At 37.5% G+C, this 17,202-nt stretch overlaps 1 non-coding gene across 1 annotated transcript; it reads left to right on the forward strand.

Moving 5' to 3' along the window:
* The first annotated feature begins 15,718 nt into the window (after window positions 1–15,718).
* LOC115724272 (small nucleolar RNA R71) lies at window positions 15,719–15,825 on the forward strand. Its single transcript, XR_004013071.1, has one exon. It is a non-coding gene; the product is annotated as a small nucleolar RNA R71 (small nucleolar RNA).
* The last annotated feature ends 1,377 nt before the right edge of the window (window positions 15,826–17,202 follow it).

Below are 17,202 nucleotides of genomic sequence, written 5' to 3' on the forward strand. Positions count from 1 at the left end.
AATTAATTATCAAATAATATATTGTCATTTATTTCATTAATAATGAAACTAATTAAAGTTTCCTAATTAATAAATATGCCCTTCAAAATCTCTATTTACTGTTTTGCCCTTAATAAGTGATAAATTCTCAAATAGACAAGTCTATCTTGAGAATTTTTAATTGATTAATTAAAATCAATTAAATGAGTCTTACAAGTAATATCATCTCAACTAGTGAGGGGACCATGGGTCTATATATCCGAGCTTCCAATAAGCAGATCTAGAATTTACCACTTAAATTCACTGACTTATTAATTCTTCGTTGAATCCACACATAGAACTCAGAATTGCACTCTCAGTATATAGAATGCTCTATATGTTCCACCATATAGACACATTATTAGTTATCCATTGTTATAATCCTAATGTGATCAATGATCCTCTATATGGATGATTTACCTTTGTAAAGGGACTAAATTACCGTAACACCCTACAATGTATTTTATCCTTAAAACACTTAACCCTGTATAAATGATATTTCAACTAAGTGAAATGAGTACTCAATCATTTATCTCGTTTGGTTAAGCTCGAAGGAAATCACCCTTTGCTTACTATTCCCCAGATAGAAGCTATAGATTCCATATTTATGTTAGCGCTACCACTCAATCGCACTACCGTGTTCCCAAAATGTATGTATTGCCCAGACTAAAGATTAGGCTTAACTAACAAATCAAAGAACACGAATAATACTCTTGAAATTAAGCCTAACCATATCAGGATTTCGATCATGTGATCTAGGATCAACTTATGATATTGAATTGAATAGATGTTTACGGTAAGTTTCAAAATCTAATTCAAAGTTCAATATCGGTCCATTCCAATGCATACTCCATGCATCCAACCTGAGCTTTACTTTAACCTATGTTCTCGAAAGAACATAACATTTCTCCAAATGTAAGTAAACTCTGTTGTAGATTGTCATATCAGTAAAACCCAGTGTTGTGATAAATCTAGGAATACTTTATTCACATAGTCATGTTTACTTTCCACTGTGTTGACAACACAATAAACATGATCAAGTATGTGAAAAGGGGTTTGGATGAATTTATAAATCAAATAGACAAGTAATTGATTAAGTGAACCAAAACATACACAAGTGAATGAAAAATTACTTCTGTTATTTTATTGATATTGAATAATCTGGATTACATTGAAACAGAGTTTTATTTAGGGCATAAAACCCAACACAAATTTCATCTGACAAAGTTAAGTGTGAATGAGAGCCATCACTATCTATTTATAGATAACCACCTAAGTTTAAGTTAGAATTATTTGGCATTAAAATAATAAAAAAATAAATGATAAAATACACTAAGTGTGGCCGGCCATGGATGTTGGATTGGGCCCACTTTGCAATATCGCTATTTTGTCATTTTTCCATCCCATTTTCTCAAAAACGCCAATTTTCTAATTTAACTATTTAAATGCCGATTCTAATTATTTAATAACTAAAAATTAATTATTAAATAATATTTTCATTTAATATATTTATTAATTAGACATATAAAGTCTCTTAATTAATAAATAAACCTAGAATCTCTTTTCTTTACAATTTGGCCCTTGCTTAGTGAAAATTCATAAACTAGACATAGTCTAACTTTAGAATTATAATTGATTAATCAAAACCAATTAACTGAGTCTTACAAGCAGCATGGTCTCAACTAGTATGGGGACCATGGGCCTATATTTCTGAGCTTCCAATAAGTCGAACCGAATTTACCAAGTAAATTCCCTAACTTATTAATTCCTTATTGAATCCACTCTTAGAACTTGTAATTGCACTCTCAGTCATATAGAACGCTCTATATGTTCCACGATATAGATACGTCATTAGTTATCCATTGTTATAATCCTAATTTGATCAATGACCCTCTAATAGATTATCTACATTGAATAGGCACTAAGTTACCGTTACACCTTCAATGTATTTTATCCTTAAAACACTTAGCTCCGTATAAATGATATTTCAGCGAAGTGAAATGAGATCTCCACCATTTATATCTGTTTAGCCAAGCTCGAAGGATATCATTGTTTCACTTCTAAATTCCTATAGAAGGTATAGACTCCATATTTATGTTAGCGCTCCCACTCAATTATACTATCCTGTTCCCAAAATGTACGTATCACCCTGACCTAAAAGTAGGCTTAACTAACAAATCAAAGAACATGTATAATACTCTTGAGATCGAACCTAACCATATCAGGATTAAGATCATTTGATCTAGGATCAACGGGTGATATTGAATTGAATAGATATTACGTAAATTTTAATATATCTAATTAAAGTTCAATATCGGTCCCTTCCGATGTATACTCCATACATCCGATACTGGTAAACTTTGCCAATACCCTGGAAAGGACATAACACTTATCCAAGGTGTAAGAATACTTATCGCTGATTATACCATGCCAGTCTAAATCCAGTGTTCTGACAAATCAGGGAATAAACTTTCGAACATATAATTAAGATTATATTCCACTGTGCTGACAACACTATAATCATTAACAAATTCATATGTTCTGGACTTAAATAGAATTCATACATTATATCCATATAATCATGAAATAAATCCTGTGAACCATGCAACATTAAATGTTATTTCTGATCTTTATTAATAAGTAAATCTGATTATATTGAAATGAGTTTTATTTAGGGCATGAAACCCAACACTTGTCTATAGAGAATTTGTAGTATTGAAGGTGGCTCGCAGTACCGAAAGAGAGGATCTCGCAATATTAACTGAAAGAGACCTCGCTATATTAAGAAAGCCACACCTCGCATATTTGGTGAAGTCGCAGTATCAATAGGAAAAGGCGCAAATACATACACCAAGCAACAAAAGTCAACAGTCAAGCATTCATGACAAACGTTAAATATATTTTATAACCGTTGTAATTAACTTGATTATTAAGCCTATTATTATTATTATCATTATTTTGTAATAGTCTCATTATGACCATTATTTCTAACCGATGCTGTAAAGACCGCTTAGTTTAATTTGAAAATTAGCAGTTAATTATGATTAATTATGAAAATTATTTATAGATATTTAAATAATTATTTATGCTGTTATTTTAGAATTCCGAATGCATTTTTTATGTTATATAGTGAATTTTATAATTTTGCATTTCCGATGCACAGCAACATGGAACTCGGTGTTTGGCTTAGTAAAATCACAACTTAGCATGTTAGTATTGTGGGACGGTTATTTAGACATGGGGAATGTCGGGATTTGTCGGGAATTTAGAGTTTTCCCAAAATACCCTTTAGTGCCCTTTATGTTATTTTAGTGTGGAGGGGTAAAATGGTCATTTTGCCCCAATGATATTTTGTCCTTTAGTGGACTTTATATTGTGAAAAATATGTGATTATGTTGGTTTGTTTTGGCTGAAATAAAGGTTAAAAATTATGTTTTTTTTTTCTATCCTTCATTCAAAAATTAAAAAAAAAATAGAAAAGTTAGGAGTTTTCTCTCAAGCTCTCTCTCTCTCTCTCTCTCTCTCTCTCTCTCTCTCTCTCTCTCTCTCTCTCTCTCTCTCTCTCTCTCTCTCTCTCTCTCTCTCTCTCTCTCTCTCTCTCGGTTTGGATTGGAGCTGCTAGGGCTGGGAATTTTCTTGCTTGTTCAAACATTTTCAGCAATTCTAAGTGTGATTCAAGTGGTTGGTAAGGTTTTGTAACTATCTTCTATGTTTCTTGGAATTTTTGTAAGAAAATGATGATTTGCATGCTTGATTTTGGTTGTGTTGCTGCTGTTAATTATTGATGTTGTTTACAGAAGTTTATTCATGATTAATTGAGTAGAATAGAGCTGCTTGTGATGCATGTTAGTTGTGTTGTTTAAAGTTGTGAATTTTAGCTCAAAAACTATGGTTTTTCAAAGTGAAAATGTGAAATTAGTTGCTGTAGAGATTGTTTGTGCTTGAGTTCATTTTCTGCAGTTTTTATATGCATGATTATGTAGTTTAAATCAAGTTTTGATGCTTGTAGGTGAGCTTTAGCCAAGTTTGAGTTTTGAACTCAAAGCTTGGAGCTCACATGGCATTTTTCGTATCTGTGATTTCTGGGTTGTTTTAATGCTTTGAAAATGTTCTTTGGGGTATTTAGAACAGGTCTGAAAGGTTTCATATGAATTGGGTTTGATTTGAATGAGTTATGGAATTTTGTGTGTTTCCTGCGAGGAACGGAAATTCCGGTTGTGCAATCGAAATTCCGGATGGTGTTCCAGGATTCCCAGAACCAGAATTCCGGTTGCAGAACTGGTCTACCGGTTGGGGGATTTTTGGGAACCCTAATTTTTCCCGTTTTTATGTTGTTTAGGGTATTGCCATGCTTTTTATCGATAGGGAAACTTTTAGTTTCTAGTTTAAGTCCCCGAGAAGTGATTTAGCGTATCACTTATCTAGTGTTGTGGTTGTTATGGTTTAGGAGCCTGTAAATCGCCGTACAGTTCGTTCCACTCAGGTTGACCGGCACACCTGAATTCGGAATTGAGGTAAGATTAGTATAACAGTATGCATATGTATTACATGTTTAGCGTGCATGTTAGGAAGCCTGTTAGATTACATTAGATATGTATGTTGGCTTCGTACCATCCGACCATATCACATCGGTTAGGCTAGAGTATGACTAGCAGCTGGAGTATGACCAGTGAACCGAGTATAGGCTGATACTAGGGTCGGTGGTACTGTACTGTTTGACCGTATCACATCGGTTAGGCTAGAGTATGAGTAGTAGCTGGAGTATGACCAGTGAACCGAGTATAGGCTGATACTGTAGCACATTGGTAAAGCTAGAGTATGACTAGCAGCTGGAGTAGGACCAGTGTACCGAGTATAGGCTGTTACTTTTTCAATAGTACCGTCGTACGAACGTTCGGGACTCAGTATCGTGTGGGACACGGCACTTAGGGTTATGGTCAGGGGTATGGGCGTCTGATCATAACCCGGGATTTATGTATGTTTTATGATTTATGCTTTTCTTACTGAGTCTGTCGACTCACAGTGCTATGTTTATGTGTAGGTAAGGGCAAGGCCAAGGCTGAGGAACCGTGAGGACGAGTCGATGAAGATTGTACATGTCGGGCGGTTAGGCCTGGAGCGTACGATCCTCGGGACATCAGTGCTTTTGTAATTAGTCGCTAGGCGACAAGTATTTTGTATTAGACAGTAAACTTTTGTAAAGTATTTTGTAATCGGGATCCCGAGTATTTTATATAAAATATTATATAAGTTTAATTAAAAAGCAAAAATTTTAATTATTCACGATTTCCATAAACCTCGTTGATTAGCAACGAGCTGCACAGTACGTTTAAAAATCACGTAATACGCCTATGCTAGTTAGGGTGTTACAGATGCCTACTACCTATAAGTAGGGGCTTCCCCCTCCATTCAAAGGGGGCTGATCTGAATAAAGAAACAGAGCCAGAGTACTCTTTTCAAGAGTGGATTAGGCAGGCCGAGCCCGAAGCTCCTGCTAAACCACTATACTTTTCTGTGTCTATTTTATACTATTTACAATACTCGCATATATTATATACTATATTCTTTGAGTACTCGCTATTCTAAGTAAGTACTCGCATATCTATTTTTTGGTATTCAAGCAACCCTTGAATACTCGCACAAATCTGGTGTTGTTTAAATTTTTCCGACAACACTTTCTGTAGCAAGGTATCACCAAGATCTGAGCTCGATTCTCCTTCTTGTTGATTGGATTCTTCACAGTCTTACACACTATGATTGAGGACCAACTTGTTGTGTGTGGGCATGCACTCAATCAGTATTGGCTGTATATATTTTGTGAAGATAGGCTTTGGTATTTTTGAAAAACAAGAGGAAGAAGAAGAAGGAATAGGTCTCATCAGAAAGCTAGGTTTTTAGCTTTGGAGGCATTAATTGGATGATGAGACCTTAGCTATCTTTTTATACTAATTTCCATAGGGTTAGGGTTGATTTATTTTGGAATAAAAAATTGATAAAAATAGAGTAAAATAGCACCATATGGCCGACCACATATTGGGCCCCACTAAAGTTTGGTTTTTGCCATTTTTTTCTCAACTATTTTATCTATTTTTCACAAATACCACTTTTTACAACTTCAACCCTATAAATGCCAAAACTATTTATTTAATAATTAAAATAATTATCAAATAAAATTATCATTTATAATATTTATTAACTAGACTCCACAAAGTCTCTTAATTAATAAATTAACCCTAAAATACCAATTCTTCACAATTAAGCCATAATATAGTGAAAATTCATAAATTAGACATAGTTGTTATGAAAATCATGAACACTACGCAAGTATACGTAGTCAAGTAGTAGCTCACGCAAGTGAGGTCAAACCACAGGGAATTGGACTAATTACTACTAAATTATACTTATGATTCTATCTCGCAAAACAATACTTTTTGTGAATTCAATAAAATAATTCAGAAAATTAAAATAATAAATAAATATTAATCAAGATGAGAGATTAGGGAGGAGAATCCTGTTGTTAAGTTACCAATGTTAATGCCTAATTGCTATCCTTTTCTTGAAGTGAATGACAGATTATAAATTAACCTAACTCTTTTCAGATCTTTTAGGTTCTAAATCTCATGCTCTCTAATTAATCTCTTAATTAAACTAACCTGAAATCAGCATTAAGCAATAATCTATTTGTCACAAAGGCTATGTAAATACTTTCGTTTCACATCAAAACCTAGACTATCCAATTTTAGCATTCTCAATTCTCACTTTTCAGATTTCGAATTGAGATCATAAAACATGTAAAAGGTGATCAATCTTGCACATGGAATTAAACACAAATATAGATAATTTTCACAATCAAGATGGAGGAATGGCAATTATTTATTAACTAGGCAAAAACTTAAACAACATGCATCATCCTCCCTAAATGGGAAATTTAGTTCATAAAAACAATAAAAACATCCATGATTAATTCTGAAACAACACTAGACATAAAAGAAAGAATAAGGGTAAAAGAAAGAAACTAGAAGGTGATATCGCTCTGGATCTTCAAGATCGCTTCCTCTCCTCTTTCATCCACTTTTCAGGTCTTTTTTTGCTTAGTTTGACCTCTTGAGTCGTATTCCTTATATAGAGATGAAAGGTGTACCTCCAATTGAGAAAAAATCTGAATTAGGTCAAAACTGCGTTTTTCCGTACCTGGTCGGGACCACCTTAAAGGCTGGTCGCGACTACAGGCAAAACTCGAAAAACCGAGTTTCTGCCAAATCTTCCAAGTCGCGACCATGGTCGTGACCACAGAAAAGGGTCGCGACCTGGCTTATGGCTAGTCGCGACTACTGACACCCACTGAGCAGATTTTTTTCGATTTTTCACCAGTTTCCCCGTCTTTTCATCAATTAACTGAATTTGACTTTTGATACCCCGAGAACCTGAAACAAGGAAAATCAAGCGTAAAACCGCTCCAAAAGACACCAATAACTGAGAAAATGCTTACTTATTAGACCCGAAACATAGGCTAAATATAACCTAACAAAATTCCCCCAAACTAGATTCTTACTCGCCCCCGAGTAAGATAAAAAAAACTAACTACGCTATTAGATAATCATTACACTGCTGACTCATGCTCTGCTTTCTTCCTTGCACAAACTAGAATTTCAATCCTACTAACTCTAACAATTAATTCAGATGCTCAATTCATAACACTATGCATAACCACAGAATTTATTCACACATGAAATATTGTTATAAAAAGTTTTACTCTTTCCAACTGTTCCACAGCCCGATAGCTCATAAGCTTGCATGCTTACCTCTCTACACTAATGTTGACAATATCCTTTATAATCATTAGGTCTTTTTCAGGTTTAGAAATTATGGCTCAGATATTGAGAAATCGACAAAAGACGGTTTTGGCTCAAGATATCATAAGCACACAAACAGAATCCACAAGCTTCTTACTTTTTTTTTCAAAACCCCATAGTGTTCCCACATTTACCAAGATTGAGAAAAGATATATTTATTTTTCTCGAACATTACTGAAATAAATTTTTTTTCTTTCTTGAATAAACTTTTTCCAAACACATCTTACTTTTTATTGTGTTTTTTTTCATTTTCTTTTTTTTTTCTTCAGTGACATTGAGTTACACATTTTTTCTTTTTCTCAATCTTGCAAGTTCTTCTCCCTCTAACTGTTTTCTCACACTAAGTATTTTTGCTCCCCCAAACTAATTATGTAGCTTATGATATCATGAATAAAATGGTAAAGACAAAATTAATAGTGTGGCTACAATTTTCGGTTCAATGGGTGAAAAACATAACAGGTTTAGGCTCAAGAGGGTCAACTAGGGATAAAAATTTCATGGTAGGCTTGAAAGGCTCAAGCTATCCAACAAATGCCTAAATCATATTCCTATTAAACATTGTCAAGGATTTCGCCTCAAAAGAATAAACATGCAAGTTCTAAGCTACCCTGTCAATCTTACCACAAACCATAGTAAAACAATTATAACAATTTTCACAGATTGAGAAATTGCAATCATACACAGGTTTCTAAACATCCAAACTAATCCAAAGAGTTAACAGAATCAAGCACACAGTTATTTTGCAATTTCAGATTACATTACACTAAGCAGCAGCATACAACTCTCTTTTAGCTTATTACCATTCCTTAACTAAAACAGAAAAATTAAAACAGAAAATTAAAATGCAGAAAATTAAATTTTTTAAATCTCTCCCCCCAAACTAAATATGACATTGTCCCCAATGTATACAATAAAATGCAGAGAGAAGAGACTTACCTGAGACCCTTTCAGAAAGGGTTGGGTGGCGGCGACTGATCATATGGATAAAACCGAGGAGGTGGCGTCAAGTAATTCGGGTCATCAATCCCGATGTTCATTCTGTTGATGAGAGAGTTGAGTTGGTGAACTTGTCCCTCATCATGTATACTCCTCTGCACCATATAGTTTTGCATGTGGTTGTTTTGCTGAATTATATAACTCAGCTGGGCATGAGTATATTGCATCGCCGAATCGATAGACCCAAGCAGTTGTGGGGGCACTTCCTCCTCTTCTTCGACACTAGGCTCTCTTTGCCGCCTTCGGCCTTGTGGTGCATCAGGTGGAGGCTGGCCATAAGGATGTGGCTCTTTTAGCCTGTTGACAAAGGTGATGTCCATCTTTCGAAGTGGCACCACAGTGTTATCATACTCCAGTTGTGGCACATCATATGCCCCGTAAAGTTCAGTTATCACACCCGCCAAACCAAGACCACCACCCGTGGCTCCTTGTACAATTTGCTCAATGCTGTTTCTGATGACTTGTCCAATATTAATGTTGTACCCCTTCATAATGGCGTACACATATTTGAGGCGATCCATTTGGGCATCTAAAAAGTGTTTACTCGGCACCAACCGAGCACTCACAAAGTACAGCCATGTCTTTGCCACTGGGTTTATCTCACACCTTTGTAGAATGTTTGGCGACCCGTCTTGGCCATCATTGTCGTGGAACCTCAACCCCGGAAATCCTACTGTTTCAGCCACATCCACCAAATCAAACTGCTCTTCCTCCTCAATAATTCGGAGGCGTTGTTCCTCCCTAGAATAATCCGGGATAGAGAACATAACATTGAATGCATCAGCACTGGTGAGAACCTTCTTTCCTCGCACCTTTACCTCCCCATTTCTGCGCTCGGGCCAATTGGCGAGAAATTCACATGCCATAGTCACATTAGCCCGGCCCCGAGCATCCACGAAACTACCCCATTTCATCCTCTCAATTTGAGCCTAAATTGTTTCGAACCTAGGTTGACGCCTCAAGGGATTTTCAGGGAATTCAATACCCTGATCTTCAATGTAAGGCCTAATTTTGAGCCTCATGAAACGATTTTGAGCCTCCTCATTTACAAATCGGGTTCTATCGAAACCCGTAGCTGGCGGGTTTGACGACGAACCTTCTTCAACGTGCCTAGTTCTTTTTGGCCCCATTATCTTAGAAATAATTCTTTTTTTTTTTCTGTTTTTATATTTTTTTTCTTATTTTTTTGTTCTTTTTTTTTCAAGATAATTCTAAGAAAAATTGGGTAGCACCTCCCCTTAATTTTCTACTTCCCAAAAATTCACAATCACCCAAAAACTATGCAAATAATATCACCAACAACTCAATACCACAATATGATTTTAACAACCCAATATCAACAACAATTTTCCCACAACATTCACTATTACCACCAAAATTTATAAATAATCAATCAAATTCCTAAATATGATAGGAAGTGATACTTACAAACCCAAAGAAGCTTTTACTCCACCTCCATTGTTGAATATCCTTGAAAGCTTGAGGTTGAAGATGAAGAACAATGGTATTTTCAGATTTGGGGTAATATTGATATTTTTGGGTATGGTTTTTTATGAGAAATTGATGATTGATGATGGAATTGGGATTTTGGATTGTATGGATTGAGAAATTGGTTAAAAGATGAGAAGATTTGATGATTTGGGGAAGAAAATTTGAAATTTTTGAATGGAAAGGGGTTAGGGTCGGCTGAGAGAAGAATAAGAAATTTGAAATTGGTGTAGGGTTGAATGGGGGGGAAAATGGTGTATTTATAGAAAATCGCGAGCTGGTTGCGGCTAGCCCAAGGGCTGGTCGCGACTAGCTCGAATTTGAAAATTTAGGGGCTTCTGAAAATTGGGGTGGTCGCGACCAGGAAAAGGGTCGCGACTAGCACGATACCTGGTCGCGACTAGCACGATACCTGGTCGCGACCACTGGAACTAAAAATTTTTGAGTGGTTTTTGTATCATCCAGGTCGCGACTAGGGTCGCGACTACCAAAAAGGGTCGCAACCCAGGAACCTGGTGGTCGTGACCACTGGGCTCCCGGTCCCGATTTTTTTTTTCACGTTTTTCACGATTCAATTGGAAATATTTAATGTCTGGTACTTGACTAAAAATTTAAAACACTAAAAACTCTAAAACATAGACTAAAAACAAAATCAAAAAGTCTGAAAAAAAATTAAAGAAAACACTTGGGCTGCCTCCCAAGAGCGCTGTCTTTATCGTCATCTAGCCGGACGCTGAGTTGTTGTCTAGAGAGGCGCCAGAATAATGGCGGACTTGGCTTGGTCAATTTGACCTCCCAAGTAGATCTTTAAACGCTGTCCATTAACTTTGAAGGTTGCTGGACCTTCACCTTTCAACTCCACAGCTCCATAGGGAAACACCTTGACCACGGTAAACAGTCCTGACCACCTTGACTTTAGCTTACCAGGAAACAATTTCAACCTTGAATTGAAAAGTAACAATTGCTGCCCAGGTTGAAACTCCTTCCTAACTAAGCCTTGGTCATGCCACTTCTTGGTTCTCTCCTTGTAGATCTTAGCATTCTCATAAGCCTCATTACGAAACTCCTCCTGTTCATTCAATTGCAGTAGTCTTTTCTCTCCTGCAGCCTTCAATTCCATGTTGAGAGTCTTCATAGCCCAAAAGGCCTTATGTTCTAATTCCACCGGCAGATGACAAGCCTTTCCAAACACCAACCGATATGGTGACATGCCAATCGGTGTTTTAAATGCTGTTCTATACGCCCACAATGCGTCATCTAACTTTCTTGACCAGTCTTTCCTTGATCTCTGCACTATTTTCTCCAGAATCATCTTTATCTCCCGGTTAGAAATTTCAGCTTGGCCATTACTCTGAGGATGGTACGGTAGAGCAGTTCTATGACGGACACCATATCTTGAAAGGAGTGCTTCAAACTGTTTGTTGCAGAAGTGACTCCCTTCATCGCTTATGATTGCTCGGGGAGTACCAAACCGAGTGAAGATGTTCTTTTGAAGGAAGCGGAGAACTGTTTTACCATCATTCTGTGGTGTTGCTGCAGCTTCAACCCATTTCGACACATAGTCCACAGCCAATAAGATGTACTGATTGCTAAAAGATGAAGGAAAAGGACCCATGAAGTCTATTCCCCACACATCAAACAATTCCACTTCCAAGATTCCTATTAAAGGCATTTCGTTCCTCCTTGAGATATTACCTGTACGCTGACAACGATCACATGCCTTCACAAAAGTACTAGCATCTTTAAAGAGTGTTGGCCAAAAGAATCCCCTCTGCAACACCTTAGCAGCAGTTCTTGTCCCACTGAAATGTCCCCCACATGGTAAAGCATGACAATGATTTAGGATAGAGTACATCTCCTCTTCAGACACACATCTTCTAATTATCTGATCAGCGCAGTGCTTGTAGAGGATTGGCTCTTCCCAATAATAATGTTTCACCTCAGAAAAGAACTTCTTCAATTGTTGACGAGAAAGCTCAGGAGGAGTTATTTTTGCAGCCAAGAAGTTGACATAATCAGCATACCACGGTATCATCAGGTTTTCCCTCACACTATAGAGTTGTTCATCAGGAAATTGCTCATTTATCTGTACCTCTTTCGTATTCTGGCTCTCTTCCAACTCTAGTCTTGATAGATGATCTGCTACCAAATTTTCAGTGCCCTTTTTGTCCTTTATCTCTAAGTCAAACTCCTGGAGTAGAAGTACCCACCGAATCAATCTTGGCTTTGCATCCTTCTTGGTCATAAGGTATTTAATCGCTGAGTGATCTGTGTAGACAACAACCTTATTCCCAATTAGATAGGGTCAGAACTTATCACAAGCAAACACAATTGCCAGCATCTCTTTCTCTGTAGTGGCATAATTTAGTTGAGCATCATTCAGGGTTCTACTAGCATAGTAGATTGTGTGAAACACCCTGTCAACCCTTTCACCCAAGACTGCTCCGATTGCATAATCACTTGCATCGCACATCAACTCGAAGGGTAACTCCCAATTTGGTGAAGTGACTATTGGTGCTAAAATCAATTTTTCTTTAAGAACCTGGAATGCCTTCAAACATTCTTCTCCAAACTCTAAGGGAACGCCATTAACAAGTAAACTGGACAATGGTTTGGAGATCTTTGAGAAGTCCTTAATAAATCTTCGGTAGAAACCAGCATGTCCCAAGAAACTCCTTACTCTTTTTACAGAAACTGGAGGTGGCAAATTCTCTATTGTTGACACTTTAGCCTTGACCACCTCAATCCCTGCTTTTGAAATTTTGTGTCCCAGAACTATCCCTTCTGTTACCATAAAGTGGCACTTCTCCCAATTCAGCACCAAGTTAGACTTCTCGCATCTGATTAGCACCTTCTCAAAATTCTCTAAGCAATGATCGAATGATGAGCTAAAGACTGAGAAATTATTCATAAAGATCTCAATGCAAGATTCAATTAAGTTCGAAAAGATAGCCATCATACACCTTTGAAATGTAGCAGGGGCGTTGCATAATCCGAATGGCATTCTTCTAAAAGCAAAAGTACCGTAGGGACATGTGAAAGTAGTCTTTTCCTGATCTTCAGGTGCTATGGCTATTTGGTGGTATCCAGAGTAGCCGTGAAGAAAACAGTAATATTCTTGCCCCGCCAATCTGTCTAGCATCTGATCAATGAAGGGCAAGGGAAAGTGATCTTTCCGGGTTGCTTTGTTGAGTTTTCTATAATCAATACAGATCCTCCAACTAGTAACTGTTCTTGTGGGAATCAACTCATTCTTTTCATTCTTGATTACGGTCATTCCCCCTTTCTTTGGAACTACTTGCACCGAACTAACCCATTTACTATCTGAGATGGGATAGGCCACTCCAGCATCCAACCACTTGACCACTTCCTTTCTGACAACTTCCTTCATAGGTGGATTGAGTCTATTTTGTGCATCAATTGTTTGCTTAGCATTTTCTTCCATCAAAATTCGGTGCATCACAGTTGAGGGACTGATTCCCTTGACATCACCCAGTGTCCAAGCAATGGCCTTGTTGTGCGCCCGAAGTACTCTTAGCAATCTATCAGTTTCCACATCAGAAAGAGAAGCTGACACAATAACTAGCAGCTTTTTATCTTCTCCCAAGAACTCATACCGCAAGTGACTAGGGAGCACCTTCAACTCAAGCTCTTGAGGTTTTTCAGTAGATGGCATAAGCTCTTTTGGCACTACTCCCAGCTCCTCATAATACCTTCTGTCCAATAGCCCATAGGAATCAAGCCATTTCACATAACCCATTACATCTTGTCCCTCTTGCTCCGTCAAATCATCTTCAATTAGGCTTAGTTCGAGAGGATCATCTATCAGCTTTTTCTCACTCACAATTGTATCAATCAAATCAATGAAGAGACAGTTATCACTTGCCTTTGGGTATGTCATTGCCTTTAACACATTAAAGACCACTTCTTCTCCTTGTAGTCTCAGCTTTAATTTACCCTTCTGAACATCAATCAGAGCTTGGCCAGTTGCCAAGAATGGTCTCCCAAGAATGATTGGGACATTGCTATCTTCTTCCATATCCAGAACAATAAAGTCAGCTGGAAAGATGAACTTTTCAACTTTGACTAACACATCCTCAATGACTCCTCTAGGATGAGCTAGTGATCGATCCGCCAATTGTAGAGTTACCGTGGTTGGCTTTTCTTCTCCCAACTACAATCTTTTAAAAACAGACAGAGGCATCAAGTTAATGCTGGCTCCCAAGTCACAAAGCGCATTTATTCCTTCAAATCTCCCAATGGTACAAGGAATAGTGAAACTCCCTAGATCTCTGAGTTTGGGAGGGAGTTTCTTTTGCAGAATGGCGCTACACTCTTCAGTTAGAGCCACTGTTTCATAGTCGTCCATTTTTCTCTTTTTAGACAGAATCTCCTTCACGAACTTCACATAACTCGGCATCCGTTCTAAAGCTTCAGCAAAAGGAATGTTAATGTGTAGACTTTTAAAGACCTTTAGAAATTTTGTGAACTGCTTCTCTAGATTGGTCTTTCGGAGTCTCTGAGGATAAGGTATCTTCACATGATGATCAATACTGATTGGTGGAGACTGTTGTGGTGGTGTTGGGCTATCAGTAGCCTTCTTTTCTGTTGATGTTGGGATTGGCACTGGTTGATCTTTAATCTCTTCATCCACTGGTTGTATCACTTCAGGCCCATCATATTTCTTACCGATCCTCAGGGTAATTGCCTTGCAGTTTTCCTTAGGATTAACTTCAGTTGTACTAGGCAAGTTTCCTTGAGGACGGGTTGCTACCTGAGTTGCTAGTTGCCCCATTTGAGTCTGCAAATGTTTAATGGAAGATCTAGTTTTAGTCATAAATTGTAACAATAAATCTGTCTGCAAACTAGAATTTCCACTAGAGCTTTGTTGCTGAGTATACTGTTGGTTCTGATTTCTCTGCTGATAGAACTCACTGTTCCTTCGGTTACTTCCTTGGTTGAACCCATAGTTGTTGTTGTTCTGAGAATAATTTCCAATGGCTTTTGCTTCATCCATTGGAAAATCATCCACATCTGCCTGACACTCAAAAAAGTGATGGGGACCTCCACATATCTCACAGACCACTTGAGCTTGCTTGGCTTGCCCTGAAATCAGCTTTGTCAGGGCCTCAACCTGAGCTGTCAGCTTTGTAATGGCATCAACCTCTAGCACACCAGCTACCTTCTTAGTTTGACTTCTTTCAGTTGGCCACTGCTGATTGTTTAGGGCCATCTCCTCCAACATATCATAAGCCTCATTCGCACTCTTTCTCATGAATGCTCCACCAGCTGCTGCATCTATAAGAGTTCTAGTGTTACCAACCAACCCATTGTAGAAATTGTGAACCAGCATCCACTTCTCTATACCATGATGAGGGCACTTTCTGATGAGATCCTTAAACCTCTCCCAAGACTCATGGAGAGATTCATTATCTTGCTGACAGAAGTTGTTGATTTCTCCTCGCAACTTGGTAGACTTTGCTGGAGGAAAGAACTTTGACAAAAATTTTGTTGCCAAGTCATTCCAGGTGGCAATGGAGTTGGGTGGCAAGGAATTCAGCCAACTCTTGGCTCTTTCTCTAAGTGAGAATGGAAACAGTCTCAGACGAATGGCATCATCACTAACTCCATTGACTTTGAAAGTCTCACATAGTTTCATGAAGTTCGATAGATAAAGATTGGGGTCTTCAGAAGGGAGGCCACCAAACTGGACTGAGGACTGCACCATTTGAAGTATGGCAGACTTTATTTCAAAGTTGTTAGCATCCACAACCAGTGGCCTGATACATGACTGAACCCCCGTAAGAGTTGGGAGGATATAATCTCTCAAGCTACGGCCATTAGCTTGATCTTCAACGGCACCCCCATTATTACCGTTGTTTCCTCCATTATTTGCAGCATTAGCGTTGTCAGCTATGATTTCTAGTGTTTCAGCAGGTGCTGAAACTCTCTCTTGCCTTTTGTTCCTCTCGTTCCTCCTACAAGTTTTCTCGATTTCAGGATCGACGGGTAATACAACTGCTTGCCCTTGGCGGCGCATGCACTCAAGATACCTGAAATAGATAAAAGAAGTTTTGCAAGAGACAGGTTAGAAATTCAGCTAGAGAAATATACCAAAGTAGAAGTTAGTATAATTTTGTGTAATATTAATCTTTAAACAATTCCCCGGCAACGGCGCCAAAAACTTATTACGAAAATTATGAACACTACGCAAGCATACGCAGTCAAGTAGTAGCTCACGCAAGTGAGGTCAAACCACAGGGAATTGGACTAATTACCACTAAATTATTGTTGGGTTTTATGCCCTAAATAAAACTCTTTACAATCTGATTAGTAATCAATATAAGAAATTTGAAGTGATTAATGTTTGCATGAATTTTACATGCTAATGGTTTAATATGTTTACTACATTCACACACACAAAATCAGTTAAATCCAGATCATATGTTTATTCACAATTACAGTATCGTCAACACAGTGGAATGTGATTGTGATCATATGAATCAAAAGACTAAGTCCCTGTTTCATCAGTGTTATGGATTTACACTAATGTGATAATAAGCGATGATGTGTACTTACAATTGGAGTAAGTGTTATGTTCTTTCCAGGACATTAGTAAAGTATACTAGTTTCGAATGTATGGAGTATACATTGGACTGGACCGATATTGCAACTAAGTTAAGATATTACAAACTTACCGTTATATATATTTCCAAGTCAATATCAGTAGTTGATCTTAAGATTAAAAGAATCTAAATCCTGATATGCTTAGGCTCAACTCAGGAGTAATATTCATGTTCTTTGATTTATTAGTTAAGCCTACTTTTGGGTTAGGGTGATACGTATA

Source organism: Cannabis sativa, chromosome 9, assembly GCF_029168945.1.
Source record: "Cannabis sativa cultivar Pink pepper isolate KNU-18-1 chromosome 9, ASM2916894v1, whole genome shotgun sequence".
Classification (NCBI taxonomy): Eukaryota; Viridiplantae; Streptophyta; class Magnoliopsida; order Rosales; family Cannabaceae; genus Cannabis; species Cannabis sativa.